The sequence below is a fragment of the Medicago sativa genome, chromosome 8 (assembly GCF_051527215.1).
Source record: "Medicago sativa cultivar Bolivia chromosome 8, Bolivia_mono, whole genome shotgun sequence".
Classification (NCBI taxonomy): Eukaryota; Viridiplantae; Streptophyta; class Magnoliopsida; order Fabales; family Fabaceae; genus Medicago; species Medicago sativa.
In genome coordinates, this window is record NC_140756.1 from 55,171,232 (window position 1) to 55,185,602 (window position 14,371).

The 14,371-nt window shown below is 33.4% G+C and overlaps 1 long non-coding RNA gene and 1 pseudogene across 2 annotated transcripts; both read right to left on the reverse strand.

Moving 5' to 3' along the window:
• Positions 1-3,762: 3,762 nt before the first annotated feature.
• On the reverse strand, positions 3,763-5,640 carry LOC146899646 (uncharacterized). 2 transcript variants are annotated; one of them, XR_015022309.1, is made up of 4 exons: positions 5,194-5,640; positions 4,895-4,955; positions 4,520-4,636; positions 3,763-4,387 (listed from the first exon to the last, which is right to left on the reverse strand). It is a non-coding gene; the product is annotated as an uncharacterized LOC146899646 (long non-coding RNA). The 2 variants fall into 2 exon arrangements; XR_015022308.1 differs by having other exon boundaries at positions 4,895-5,005.
• A 4,709-nt stretch (positions 5,641-10,349) lies between these two features.
• Positions 10,350-14,371, reverse strand: LOC146899647 (uncharacterized; annotated as a pseudogene).

Sequence of the window (14,371 nt, forward strand, 5' to 3'; positions counted from 1 at the left end):
AAAATAAAATATTTTTTACTTTTCATGGTTGATTCACAAAGATTTTGTACATAAAGTTTATTTTGAGAAATAGGCAAATAAAAAGTTAAAATACATTTGTGATATATATGTTGTCTTTTAATAAGGAATCTCAAAATATTATGAAAGAATTGTAGTACATGATTTAAAGATTTGATTCTTCTAAACTTTGGAAAATATGGTGTCTAGAGCTGTTTGTTTATTTTTTAAGAATATAAAGATTTGTTTTCTTTATGTTGGAAATAATTGGTTCTAGAATTAGTTGTTCCTTTATTTAAAGAATCATTAAGTGTATATGTGAATCAATTGTGGCATGAATATTTTTGGCATATAAGATTCAATTTTCTTTTGACTTAAAATTGAATATTTGATTTATAGCATGATTATGATGTTAGAGTTTATTGTTATTAAGTTTTTACAATAATATAGTTTTTTAATCATGCATTTTGGATATATTTCATGCTATGGTTGTTGTTGTTGCTTTTATGTGATATATGTATAAATGTATTGTCATACACACATTGGTGTGATTTGTGACTTGCATCTTCTTCCAAATTCATGAGTTTGTCTACACACTTAAGTATTGTCATACACACATTGGTGTGATCTGTTACTTTCATCTTCTTTCAAATTCGTGAATTTGTCTTCACACTTAAGGGTTGTCGAGTGACCTTATGGTTACTTAGCAACATAATGGATTAATTCAGCCTACACTATGTCGGTAGTGCCTTGTAAATTTAAGACCATTCCCATTTAATTTGTTGTGAAATGTCTAGTAATTGCGGTTGTTTTGGTTGAAACAACATGTTGCCAAAGTAACCTCTGTTGCGTAGATTTGATTCAACCGAACTTACAAAAGACGTAGTATGAAATTATCCATGTGAGTTGTCGTCGGCCCCAAGGAAGGCACAACTTGACCGGATAATTACATGCATATGATAGTAAATGTATGGTGATTATAAAGTAATTATCCATGTGAATAATAGGATACTTCAATATGACTATTATTTGACAGGATTTATCACCCCGTTTAATATATATTAAGATTATCTAGTAACTGCAATTGAGTCAGTTGAAACAATAATGTTGCCCAAGTAACCTCTGTTGCGTAGATTCGACTCAACTGAAGTTACAAAAGATGTAGTATGTAATTATTTATGCGAGTTGTCGTCAGCCCCAAGGAAGGCACAACTTGGCCGGATAGTTACATACCTGTGATGGTAAATATGTGGTGATTATAACGTAATTATCCATGTGGATAATAGGATGCCCAAAGGTGACTATTATTTGACAGGACTTATCACCAATGTTTGATCATTACATTGAGAGTACCGCTTGCAGTTAATTCTTAACAATCCAAAGATTGTGTTTTAATGGTGCGCTTGGTGTCTTGTTAAGGTCTTTTATTTACAAATAAACGTTTCTTTAATATTTTACTGACATGTGTGATAATGTTGTGCGAGTGTAAACTTATTTATATATTTAAGAGTTTACATTCCCACAAATATAATGGTAAACATATGACAATTATAAGAATTTATTCTTTGTCAAAGTAAATTGTCATTATCATTGTTGTAAAATACCACTAGCAATTGATATTATTATTTAAAGACTTAATATTGATGGTGCACTAGGTATTTTGGTGAGTACTTTTGCTACTCTTGTTCTCTTTAAGCTAATACAGTTTTATGTATATGTTAATTTGAGTTAATTTTTAAACTCTTAAAGCTTTAACTTTTAGGAATTAAAGAATAATATTAATATTGTTCTTGGATCTAGACCTTAGATAAGGGTGGTGAAACTCACATTCTCTCTCAAATTCAGCACCCAATGTGAGAATCAAGTTTGACAAGTGAGTATACACCAAATCTCATAGGTCAAGTGAGATCATAAAGCTAAAATATCATATGTGTTAAAGGTGTTATTTAAGATGACAAAAATTTTGTCATATCTTCTTTGCTTAAATTAAGGTGTTTTTTTTTAAAGCAATATAAAGAAAGACAAGCTCTCATTGGAGAGTGAGTATTTCATTAAGATTATTAGGCAAAGAAAATGTTAGGAGCACATTAAGTAAATATTTAATCTTGCTAAGACACTATAATTTCGACTATTATATGACTTTTCGAAAATTTAGTAATTTCGACTATCATATGACTTGTTCGAGAATTCAGTATTTAGTATTCTCTTTGCACAATTAATTTTATAACTGTTACAGTTAGGAATGATCATTTAAATGATCAATTCATAAAGTGTGCAAATAAGGAGTGTGCAAATAAGGAAAGGTTGAAGCAAGAGAAAATAAAGTAGTGCTTATTCGGAAAATACCTCAAAAAAAAAAAAAGGCAAGGGCAAATAAAGAAAGGTAGTCTTGACTGACTTATGTATAATGATGTTGAAAGATACTAGACCTTGCACCCGTGCTGCCGCACGGGTCATATTGACGGCAAATACGCCATTCAAATAAATAAATAAATAAAAAAAGGTGCTTTTGTACCAATTCAACGTGACTAATAAAATACAATTAAAATTGAGTTCATGTTGGTACATTGCAGAAAATTTCTTTGTAAACAACATTTGAAATGTAGTGCAGCCACAAATAACACATTTTAGACAAAGCAATCAACATACATTTATATAATAATAAATTAGCAAGAATCGACAAAATGCTTCCAACCATACCTGAAACTGATTCACGGACATAAGGTTCCTTCATTTCATCGTGGCACATACGTCTATTTGGATTCTCGTTGGCATATGGCGTTGCATACTCTTCCAATATAGGATGGCCTATATGACTTGTTATAACATATGAGGTTGCTTAAATTGTTACTTTCACGTGTATATACACGGTTCAATAGTAATTTTTTTTGTACACAGAATCTTAAAAACCGAGTGCTCTTTGATTTTATTTTTGAACACAAAAATTGCCTCAGTTAGAAAGTCGCCGCAATTTAAGATATTAGATGCAGTTTAAGCATAGCTAAACTGATATCAGTAATGAATTTTTCTCCACTGACATGAAATATAAGGTAGTGGAAGTAGAAAAAGCAAATGTGTTTTTGAATATGCATTCGAACACAAAAATTGCATTAGTTTGGAGAGTCGCCACTATTTAGGATATTGGGTGGAATCTACGCATAACTAACTTGAAATCAGTTATGATTTTTACTATACTAACATGTAGAATAACGGATTTTTCAGCATTAAAATGCAAATGTTTTTTGAAAATATACTGAGCACAAAAACTGCACTGGTTTTAGAGTCGCCGCTTGTTAAGATAATAGCTGCACTTCAAAGACATGAATCATATGGTAGACGAAAATGAAAAACCCAGTGCTTTCTGAATTTATCTTGCACAAAAAAAAGTGCATCAGTTGTTAAGTCGTCTCTATTTACTCCCTCCGTGTCAAAATATAAGCAAAATTCACTTTTTAGGTTCATTTAATGATGTATGTGGTCCATAATATGGACCACATACATCATTAAATGAATGAACCTAAAAAGTGAATATGTCTTATATTTTGAAACAGAGGGAGTAGGATATTAGCTGCCCTTTACGCATAGGTACCATGATATCAGTCATGATTTTATATGCAACGACATGATAACATTCTTGAGATAATGGATGCATTGGAAATTACCATAATCAATGTTTGTACGTAAAATGGTGATTTTGCATTGAAGAATAATACGTAAAACGGTGATTTTGCATTGAAGAATAACACATATAACACAGTTAAAATATGTTCCTAAATAGCGGTGATTTTATATTGAAGAATGACACATTAAAAATCGTATCCTAAATAGCAATGATTTTACATTGAAGACAGTAAAAATCTTAGCCTAAATAGCGGTGATTTTACATTGAAGAATAACAGTTAAAATATGTTCTTGAATAGCGGTGATTTTACATTGAAGAATAACACAACAAAAATTTGTTCCTAAATAGCGGTGATCACCACTCTTTAGGTTATGAAGATTATATGGTTATATGATAAATACGTTCTGTCGACATTGCATTTTATCTCTATTTGCGGCTGCTGCACTATGATTAGCGTGCAGCTGCTGCCAATCAGATTGCACTTCATGCGTGTCCTGAACTGAAATTGTTGCTTCTTCGTTTGATTGTGCCAGACTTTTTCATTTCAACGACGCCATATGCACCAAAACATCACTGCAAAGGTTTTATGATCCTGCACATTCAGTCCCTGCATAATAGGAAAGAAAACTTAAAAAAAAAAAAAACAGCGCGTCATGATGAAATTCTGCATCTTTTTCAAAGACCAGCCACTCATCATACTTCATCTTCATATTGGCAACCAAAGAACACATGACATTCATATTTTTCAATATATGCTTCAATAAGTATCTACATTAGAGATAACAGAAGAATCGTAAGTCACTGAAAGAAAAACCAACCAAAGCAAAAACAAACTAAATCATGTAAAAAAATCAGAGAAAGAAGAGCTCAATTGAAAGCTAAATCTACGCACATTTTTACCTTAAACAATATACGGAAAAAAAGCTTCCAGACAATAAAAATGTAAATGAAATGATTTGAATAAAAGTAACCAAAGTTGTGTTCATCCTCTCCCTTGCCTTCATCTTTCGTGGCAACCTAAATTAAAAAAGGGCTGCAATTAAACTTTTGAAAAGAAAGGAAGAATATTATCAGTTAAGCAAGTCTTTAGACATGTATATTAACATCAGGTGGCTATAAGCCTACAAATGTAAATTGTTATTGGAACCTCAAAATGCATGACCATTTTTCAAATATCAGAATGTTTGACCACTTTTCATATAAGCGTTATATCAAACAGGTGGTGGTGGCAAAAGTAAGAAGAAAAAATGATTAAGAAAGAATGATTTAGTTTACCTTTGTAGCTTATCTCGGTATATTGAGTGGTTGTTGTTGTTCCCATGAACTTTTGCCAATGCTGAAAGAAAGAAGGAAAAAAAAAAAAAACAAAACTCTTCACCCTGTTCACTGAAGAAATTTGTAAGGTAGAAAAAAAATTAGTGACATCGAAGAAAGTTTGAAAAAAAAACACGATGAGAATATTAACATAGACCACATATGATTTTTTTTTTTTTATATTTGATGGATGCAATTGAAAGTGTTTGGATTGAAAATAAAAATCAAGAGTAGCAATATTAAGTTGAAGATGGTTATACCTGGGTTGGAACTTTATCGTAGGCGCCTCTGTTGTCAATAGCGGCCGCGCCGCCCACTATATCGGAAAAATCAGCCCACTGCTCCTAGCTGCGACGGAGCGTGTCGTAGAAACCAACAGATCTAGATGCAGATGATTTCGATATCTAGATTTGATGTGAGATTCACTTCGGGGTATGTTCACTCTCAACTCACGCTGTGGTTTCCGGTGAGGTGGCCGGAACTAGAGGCGATGAGGATAAAGAAAAGCAGCAATTGAGAGAGGAGAAGAGCAGCGATTGAGAGAGAAAATGGAAAATGAGAGAGAAGAGCAGAGGTAGAGGAAGAAGCTTGTTCGGAGAGTGGGAGAATGAGAGAGGGGGAGAGAGAAAGTGAAGGATGTAAATCACATAGGAAATGGAACAACATTTATTAATAGCATTTGAATTTAAATTGATTGTTGCATGGTAAATAACAAACCCTTACCTACGTTAGTTTTTTCAAGAGGTATAAATGCACCTTGGGGTTTTGAAAAGGTAGTTGTGAGGTTTGAATTTCAAATTCAAATTTAATGAGCATTTTTCCCGCTCAAAATCTAGGTTTAGGGTTTTGAAAGACTTGTTTACATTGTACATTAGGATTAGATAATAAGGATATCAATTTAGAATGGACAAAGTCAATAAAGATTACTTTATTCATTTTTTGAACTATTTTTAGATTGTCGTTACTAGCTTATTTTTGTATTTAAAAGACAATTTGGTGAATCATTATTCGGATTAATTTTTGTTTTTCATTTCTCGTTGAATAAATCAAGTTATTTTGAAGTTTTATTTCAGATGATGATTCGATGTGTCTTTTAAGTTCAATTATTAGAGTCAATTCAGTTATGACTTGTGACATTCTATATTGTTTAAGGTTTTGAATACTATAAGTTTTTTTTTCTTCCACAAATTAAGGAAATTGAGACATAAATTGTTAATTTTTCTTGAGGATATTGAATTTGGGGGAGAGATATGGTCATAGAACAAAATTGAATGAGCAAGAATTAGTTCTAAACTAATTCATATAGTTGCTATTATTATAGTATATTTGGATCCTCATAAGGACATTATTGTTTTTCCTCTCCATCAAGTTAAGAAATTATTTCATATAGATCAAACTCAACACCCTCAAGAACTAGGGATTTCAGTGTCATTAAGAATTGACTGAAAAGAGAAATTCTATTAAGTATAATTGAAAGACTCTATTAGGACAGTCATGATACTGGTTTGCTTATTATAGTTTTGGAGCTGCATAAGATGGATTTCAATATAGTGTTTCTTAATGGTAACATTAATGATACAATATAGTGCAGCTGAATAAAATTTTTGTGTCGATTGATACAAAGTAGATGGTTTGGAAAGTCATGAAACCCACATATAAGTAAAGAAAATAAATTTGTCTCTTTAGTGTTACCACAAATTCTCATAAAGTAATTGTCTCATTTGGTTTTGAGATAATATTATGGAGAATTGTCACTTGATTGTATATTGCTAAAGGTATTGAAAGACAACTCAAGTTAATAGTGACATAATTCAGTTGTATATTTATATGATAACAAAGTTTATAAGGTTCATTACCTTTGTTGTTAAATGATAGAACACATAGAGACAAACTTTATGCTAGCTATACCACTAATCAAAGACATGACACATAAGGTCTTTCATATGGTTGTTGTCATTAAGGATGTCTTGAATTAGTGGGAGTCTCTTATTTTATGTTCTATACTTTTGTTTTGATATTGATACAGACTTTATGTTATGATTTTCTGCATAAATAAAGTTCATGAGGTTATTATTGCTATAACCATTTCTGTATCATTTGTGCAAATTTTAAATTTGCAAAACTTCAGTTTGATCTCATTAAAGACTTTAGTTGGATCAGTTGGAAATAGGCATGATTTAGAGATCACATTACATGAAATTTCCATGCCACTCATCCATATCAATCTATGTCATCAAGTGCATTGATATGGTGGTCGTCGGGGTTCCGTCACGTTATATGTCAGTGACGACAGCCGCGGTGGTCCCATTATTAATGTATGAGGTGGACCAGATTGTAAAGTTGAAATCTAAAGATAAATAGCATTCAGTTGCGCGCCTAAAGAATTCTGATATAATTATTAAGATATGTAGCCCAAGTGGGAGATTGTTGGAATATTTTATTATTTATTATATTCCAATATCATTATGTGGGCAAATATCGTAACAATAATTATATTAGCTATTTATCAATTGTGAGCCTTAGTTGATTAGTGATCAAATTAAGTAATAAGGCTATTAGATTTCTAATTGGATAATTAATATTTAATTAGTTGATATGGACTAAATGAGTGGATGTCCGGATGGCCCATTAACGGAATAATAGAAAACCCTAATGGCCATCCAATATAAAAGAGGCTATGGTCCCCAATACACCGTACATGGCAAACTCTCTCTTCTCCCCATCTGAAGAGAACTTGAGGCATAAAGGTACCGGTTGAGGAAGAACCAAATCAGCCGCCGCTATCCTTTCTTGTGTTTCAGATTAGATCATCTCCTCTCCTTGTTTTAGATCGTTGCAGTCGAGAAGGTTATCATGAAAGCTTCATCGAGGTATCCCTAATTCTTAACATCCTTGATAAATCAAACATGTTGTCGATCCGATCATATTCATGTTCAATGATTAATTTGCTTCCGCTATACTTTTATCTTGTATTGAACATGTTTTATGAATTAAGACCTAAATTTCCAACAGGAACATCCGAAGTAAACACCGTAAAAGACATCCATGCACACAACACCTAGCCAAACCCTACCTTCAACACCCATGAGGACAACACCCACCAAAATAAACATCACCACCTAAACAGACTCTTTCACGAAACGACTGTTGAAAAACGATATATATTCATAACCATCCATCGCCACTACTCACCCAAAAGATCACCCCTCTAAATGAAACACCTAGTCCTCATCATCATAGCTGAACTACATCCGAAAAAGTCATATTCTAAAGATCATTCACCTTTGGGATTGGTTGATAATATGGTTGCTTCTATAAACGTGGACAACCACATTTGCTTGTTGTCTATTAAACTCCACCCGAAAGTTTATAAAATGAGAAGCAAAAATATTCTTTAAAGTTGAGATAATATTGTCAAACTCCGTACTTGGTTGGCATTGACCTCAAAATAAAAAATATTATTTCTTTGGCATTAATTCGAAAACACACAGATGCCAGTGTAGCATAGAAATCATATATTACTCTATACTTGACCTAATACTATAATTTGCTTTAATCCTAAAATATATGCTTTTTTACGTATCTATGTGCATGTAAATGTTAATTAACATGGTATGGTCCGATAATAGAGGCTCACAACCTGTTATTTCATGTGACTATCTTGATTAGACCAATCATTTTATAATTGTTTGTCGAGATAATTTTACGACTTTTATAAGTGACATAGGGTCAACTTACTATTTTATTTCATAATTATGTATCATTGGGAACATTATGTTTTAAAAATCCCGAAGCGTTCTTGTAAAAAAATAAAAAAATCCCGAAGCGTTTCTTTACACCAAGTTTAATTAATTTATTGAGGTATTCAGAAAGTAACATATTGAGAAGAAAGTTGACTTGAGATTTGTAAGACCTACGTTTTAGTCAGTAGACTTGAGATAGATCCTGGATATTCCTTGCTTGACTATAGCCTTCGTCTAGTCTTCTCTCGGCTAGGGCGTTCCTCGCATAATCTTTTTTTTTTAGTGGTGTCTGGGGTTCGAACTCTTTAATCGTATATCTGCCGATTTTGGGTAACACAATAATTGTTTTTAGATATAAACAGTTATATCAAATGTTTCTTAGACACTAACCTTTTTTTGTATGATTTCCGAGTTGTGGAATAGCGTATAATTCCTTGAAAGGTATACAACGGGAAATTCGTTTTGAAGTATTTAGGGTAAATCTGAAGAGGTTTTGACTTTGGAAGTATGGAAAGGCTTGAAGAATACCTATATAATATTGGAGTGGAAGATTAAATTAAGAATTCTTATTAGCCTGATGATCAGGTATGGAAAAAGACTACACGGGGAAAGTCTCGTTAGGGGCATATTAAAGAATCTCAAAGTACTGAGGAGCATAGTTAAGAATATTTATATTGTGTTCGAAAATAGGGCATGGAATTCTTCAAGTAAAGAAGAAAAAATCACTACGTGGGGATGTGGGGGCATAAAACTTTTGGTAAAATCTTAACGATTTTGTTTTTTAAAAAAAGATAACACAATTTAACCTCTTTTTCTTGATTTTTTTTGAACAGCCAATATTATTATTAGAAACCAAACTCTCAAGACGAAAGTTGGCGGGAAAAGATAAGTATCCCGACAGTGTTTTGTCCCGAATCATCCCGAGAAGTGTATTTAGCCTATATATATGCCAGCACCAGCATGTATGCCGCAAAGGAAGGAATTAAAGTGGGAGCAAATTGTGTCAAAAATACACTATCGGGATTTCTCGTGGAATTTTTCTTCGCGTAATATACCATTCCACGTCTGAAAAAGCATAAAACAAACCCCAACACATACGCTAAAAAAGGGCTGGCATTACAAGAAAAAAAACAGCACCTAAAAAACACAGCACCAAGCCAAACAGGCCCCTGCTGTCAAGGCAGCAAACCGCGCCCCCATCAGAGCTGCAAGGCTAGAACAACATCAAACTCAACACCAAAAACCACCAGAATTCTGCTCTTCTCCCAGCAAGTTTCGCTCGCTCCCAGCTGAAATACCCAAACTACCCATGCGTTAGTTAACTAACGCAAGTTTAAAAATGTGCGCCAATTAAGTTACGTAGCGTGAGTTAAGTCATGGAAAGTGACTTAACTCACTTTTTTTAATTTATTTACTATATTCAAATTATTTTATTTACTATATTCAAATTATTTTATTTACTTTATTCTAATTTATTTTTTCACTTTATTCTAATCTATTTATTTTCTAAATTATTTGTTCACTTTATTCTAATTTTTTTTTTAAAAAAAAAACAGAGATAGCTAGCAAAGAGCTAGACTATCAAAAGATATATATATATATATATATATATATATATATAGAACAAGGAAAAGGAATACAAAAAAAGGAGGGGGACCAAACCAAAAACCTCCTTAATAGGTAACAAACCTAAAATTAGGCATGCCTAGTCTATTTTTTGTGTATGCTTCAGTAATGCAAGTAGGGACATTCATCCAAACAGTGAAATTATCAAGATTGTGTCCAGTGAGAGCAGCATTGGAAATAACATTGTGTCCAGAAGAGCTCCCAAAATTATCAAGATTGTGTCCATTTTGTCCAATTTTGGGAGCTCTTGGAGGATGAAGAGTAACACAAAACTTCTTTAAAATGACAAAATTGGAAATGCTAGGAGAAGCTACCTTTCTAGACAAGTTACCTGTGAGAGCAGCATTGGAAATAATTGTAGCAATAGAGGATCTCCAGTGGATTTTGATATTTTGAAACCTCCTATGATTCCTTGCATACCAGATACTATTGATGATGTTGATAAGAGAAGCTATGATGATAGTCTTGCATTGGGGGTTCCAGGAGCCATTGCATATGTTCCATAAATCTTCCTTTGACTGGACATTAATAATGCAGTTCAAAATCCCAGCAAACCAACTCCATAAATTAAGAGCAAATGAGCACTCCAAAAAAAGATGATGAGTAGTTTCAGACATATTATTGCAAAGAGAGCATATAGAGGGTAGATTGCAGCCTCTATTCATTAGGTTATCATCAGTTGGAAGCTTGTTTAACATGAATCTCCAAACCAACAGAGCCTTAGAGGGAGGGATATCAGGGGACCAGATATGCTTAGCCCAATTCACTTTAGGGAAATGAGTTTTCTTGAAATTATAAGCATCCTGCAAAGTTAACTCACCATTATTGCTGTATTTCCAAATTAATTTGTCTCTGATGCATTGTTTTGGAATAGTAACTTTTGCAGCAAGTGATCTCATATCAGGAAACAAGCTCAAAATATCATCAGGAATACACCAATTGAAATTCTGCATATAGTTGCTGAGCTTTTTAGGGAGCATATTCAGCTGTTGAGAATCAATAAAGGTCTACTAATGTTTCCCCACACCAATTATCCAGCCAGCAGTTAATTGTATCACCATCTCCAACCAACCAGTTAGAGTTGTCAATTAAATTTTAAAATTCAGTTTTTGCACCACTCCAAATTGAAGAATAAACATGATGATGAATGCAAGAAGAGTTTCTGATTACTCTACTTCTTAGAACTTGAGCCCATTGTTCTTCAGATTGAAATAGATCCCAACAAATTTTCAAGTTTGAGGCTGCATTTAAGCAAACCAAAGATTTGATCCCTAAACCACCTTCATCATAGTCTGCACAAACCTTTTTCCATGCCACAGTTACCATTTTCTTTTTATGAATATCACCACTCCAGATGAATTTTTTTATCCATCTCTCCATTTCTCTAAGCAAGCTAATAGGCCAAGAGTATATGCTCATTGTGTGGATAAGCATACCCTGAATGACTGATTTAACAAGTTGCACCTTACCAGCAATAGTTAGCAGAGAAGCTTTCCATTTTGCTAGTTTCAGTTTGACTTTGTCAGCAATAGGTTGGAAATGAATTCTCTTTGGCTTTCCTTTGAAAATAGGAGCACCTAAATATGTGAAAGGCAGAGAACCAATTGAAAAACCAAGTAACTGCACTATATGATTCAATCTAGCATCTGAGACACCTCCAACAAAAATGAAAGATTTGTTTAAATTCATAACTTGACCTGAACAATCTGCATATCTAGTGAATAACTGCTTTAAAGCTTCCAAACTAGACATCTTTCCTTTGCAAAAAACCATTAAGTCATCAGCATAGAAACAATGTGAGGGAATATATGCATTTCTAGAAGCCTTGATTAAATCAACCTTTCCATCATCCACAAGCTTCTTTATGCCTCTACTAAGAACTTCCTCAGCCAGACAAAACAAGAGAGGAGATAGAGGGTCACCCTGCCTGACCCCTCTATTACATTTGAAGTATCCCTTTAGTGCACCATTGATAGAAATGGAAATATTAGCAGACTTCAGAATAGTAGCTATCCAACTGCAAAATTTTGAATGAAATCCAAATCCTTTTAAGACAGACAACAAAAATTCCCAGTTTAAGGTGTCAAAAGCCTTTGCAACATCAATCTTCATTGCTAAATTCCCTCCAAAACATCTTTTATCTAACACATTAACTGCTTCTGAGGTTATAACAATACAATCTTTAATATTTCTGCCTCTTATAAAACCTCTTTGTTCCTTGGATATCAAATTGGGAAGAACTTGAGAGAGTCTATCAACCATTACCTTTGTTATGATCTTGAGTTTGAAGTTTGCCAAAGCAAGAGGTCTAAATTGATCTATGCTATCTGCATTTGGAGACTTTGGAATGAGGATAAGAGTGTTTGCATTGTAATTGGAGGGTAGCCATCCAGATTGAAAGAATTGAACTACTGCAGCATACACATCTTCCTTGATGATTTCCCAGAAGGTTTGAAAAAAGGTGGCACCAAATCCATCAGGCCCTGGAGCACCATCAGGATTCAACTTAAACACAACATTCTTGACCTCCTCTTCAGTTGGCATCATGATTAGCAGATTATTAGTGGTGTCATCAATCAAATGAGGAATAACTTCATCCACAAGTACCTGTTCCTGTAAAATGTTAGTAGAAAAAAACAAATTCTTATAATAATCAACCACATGCTCAGATATACTTTGAGGATCAGATATAATATCTTCATTGATTCTGAGAGATGAAATAATTTTTGTTTTGTTTTTGATCTTTGTAACTTTGTGAAAATATTTAGAATTTCTGTCACCATTCAAATGCCAATTAACCCTAGCTTTTTCCTGCCAGAATATGTTTTGTTTGTGTAATGCTTTATCTAGGGTGATTTGAGCTTTCTTCTCCTCTTGCATAAGCCAATCACTATGACCCTGAGTATTAATTTGATCTTGTATTTCTTTGAGCTTATTTTCAGCTTCAGTCACTGCCTTGTGTATATCTCCAAAGACATCCTTATTTCATCTCTTCAATTTCTCCTTTAGATTCTTTAATTTGCTGCTCAACACATACATAGGGCAACCAACCACTACTTGATTCCAAGAAGAGGAAATCAGGTCTTTACAATCTTTGTGAAGTGTCCAAGCCTTTAAAAATTTGAAGGATGAAGCAAATTGAATGTTTTCGGTTTTAATCTCTAAAAGAAGAGGATAGTGATCAGATTGGCTTCTCAAAAGAGTGTTGCAAATCAAGTCTTTACAATTAATTGTTGGTTACAAACAGTTCTATCAAGTCTTCTTTTGATGCGTCTTCTACCAGCTCTTCTATTTTCCCAGGTAAAAGCAGCACCTTTGGTGGGTAAATGAAGAAGATCAAAAGTATCTGACCAGTTCTGAAAATCAAGCATTGGAGGTCTAGCAGGAGAAAGATTACCACTGTGCTCATGTGCCCCTAAAATGGCATTGAAATCTCCAATGAAGCACCAAGGTGCATCAAAGTTTGATTGAAGAATGTCAAGCTTGTTCCAAAGGTTTTTTCTGGTAATGTTACTGGTGGAAGCATATACAGTGGAAAAACAAAGGTTTTGGTTATTTACATTAATGGAAAAGGATATTTGTTGGATATCTATGTCTAGGATAGTTGGGTTAATGGAGTGCAAACAAAAGCACCATAGATTAGGTTGAAGATTTTCTCTCAAATTATGAGCAAAAATCTTAAACCCTAATCTATTAAACCAGGTATGAGGGAAGTTTAGATATGGCATCCAGGGTTCAGATATAAACACAAAATCAGGTTTGTTAGCTAAAATTAATCTTTGTAAAACTAGTCTAGAGGGTGAATTAGCAATCCCTCTAATGTTCCAATATATTATCTTCATCTGAAAGGTTTTGGATTACCAGATTTATTTATGGTTGCATAAATACTTTTGTTAGGAGCATTCTTCTTTACAAGTTTACCTTTGGATCTTCTGACCACCTGAAAACCATCATGAGTTTCTTCCTCTAACTTCTTCAGTAAACTGTGTTCAGCAGTTTCATCTTCAGCAATGTTTGCCCAAGATTCCTGTAGAAACTCTTTATTCTTCTTTTCAAGCTTGATAGACAT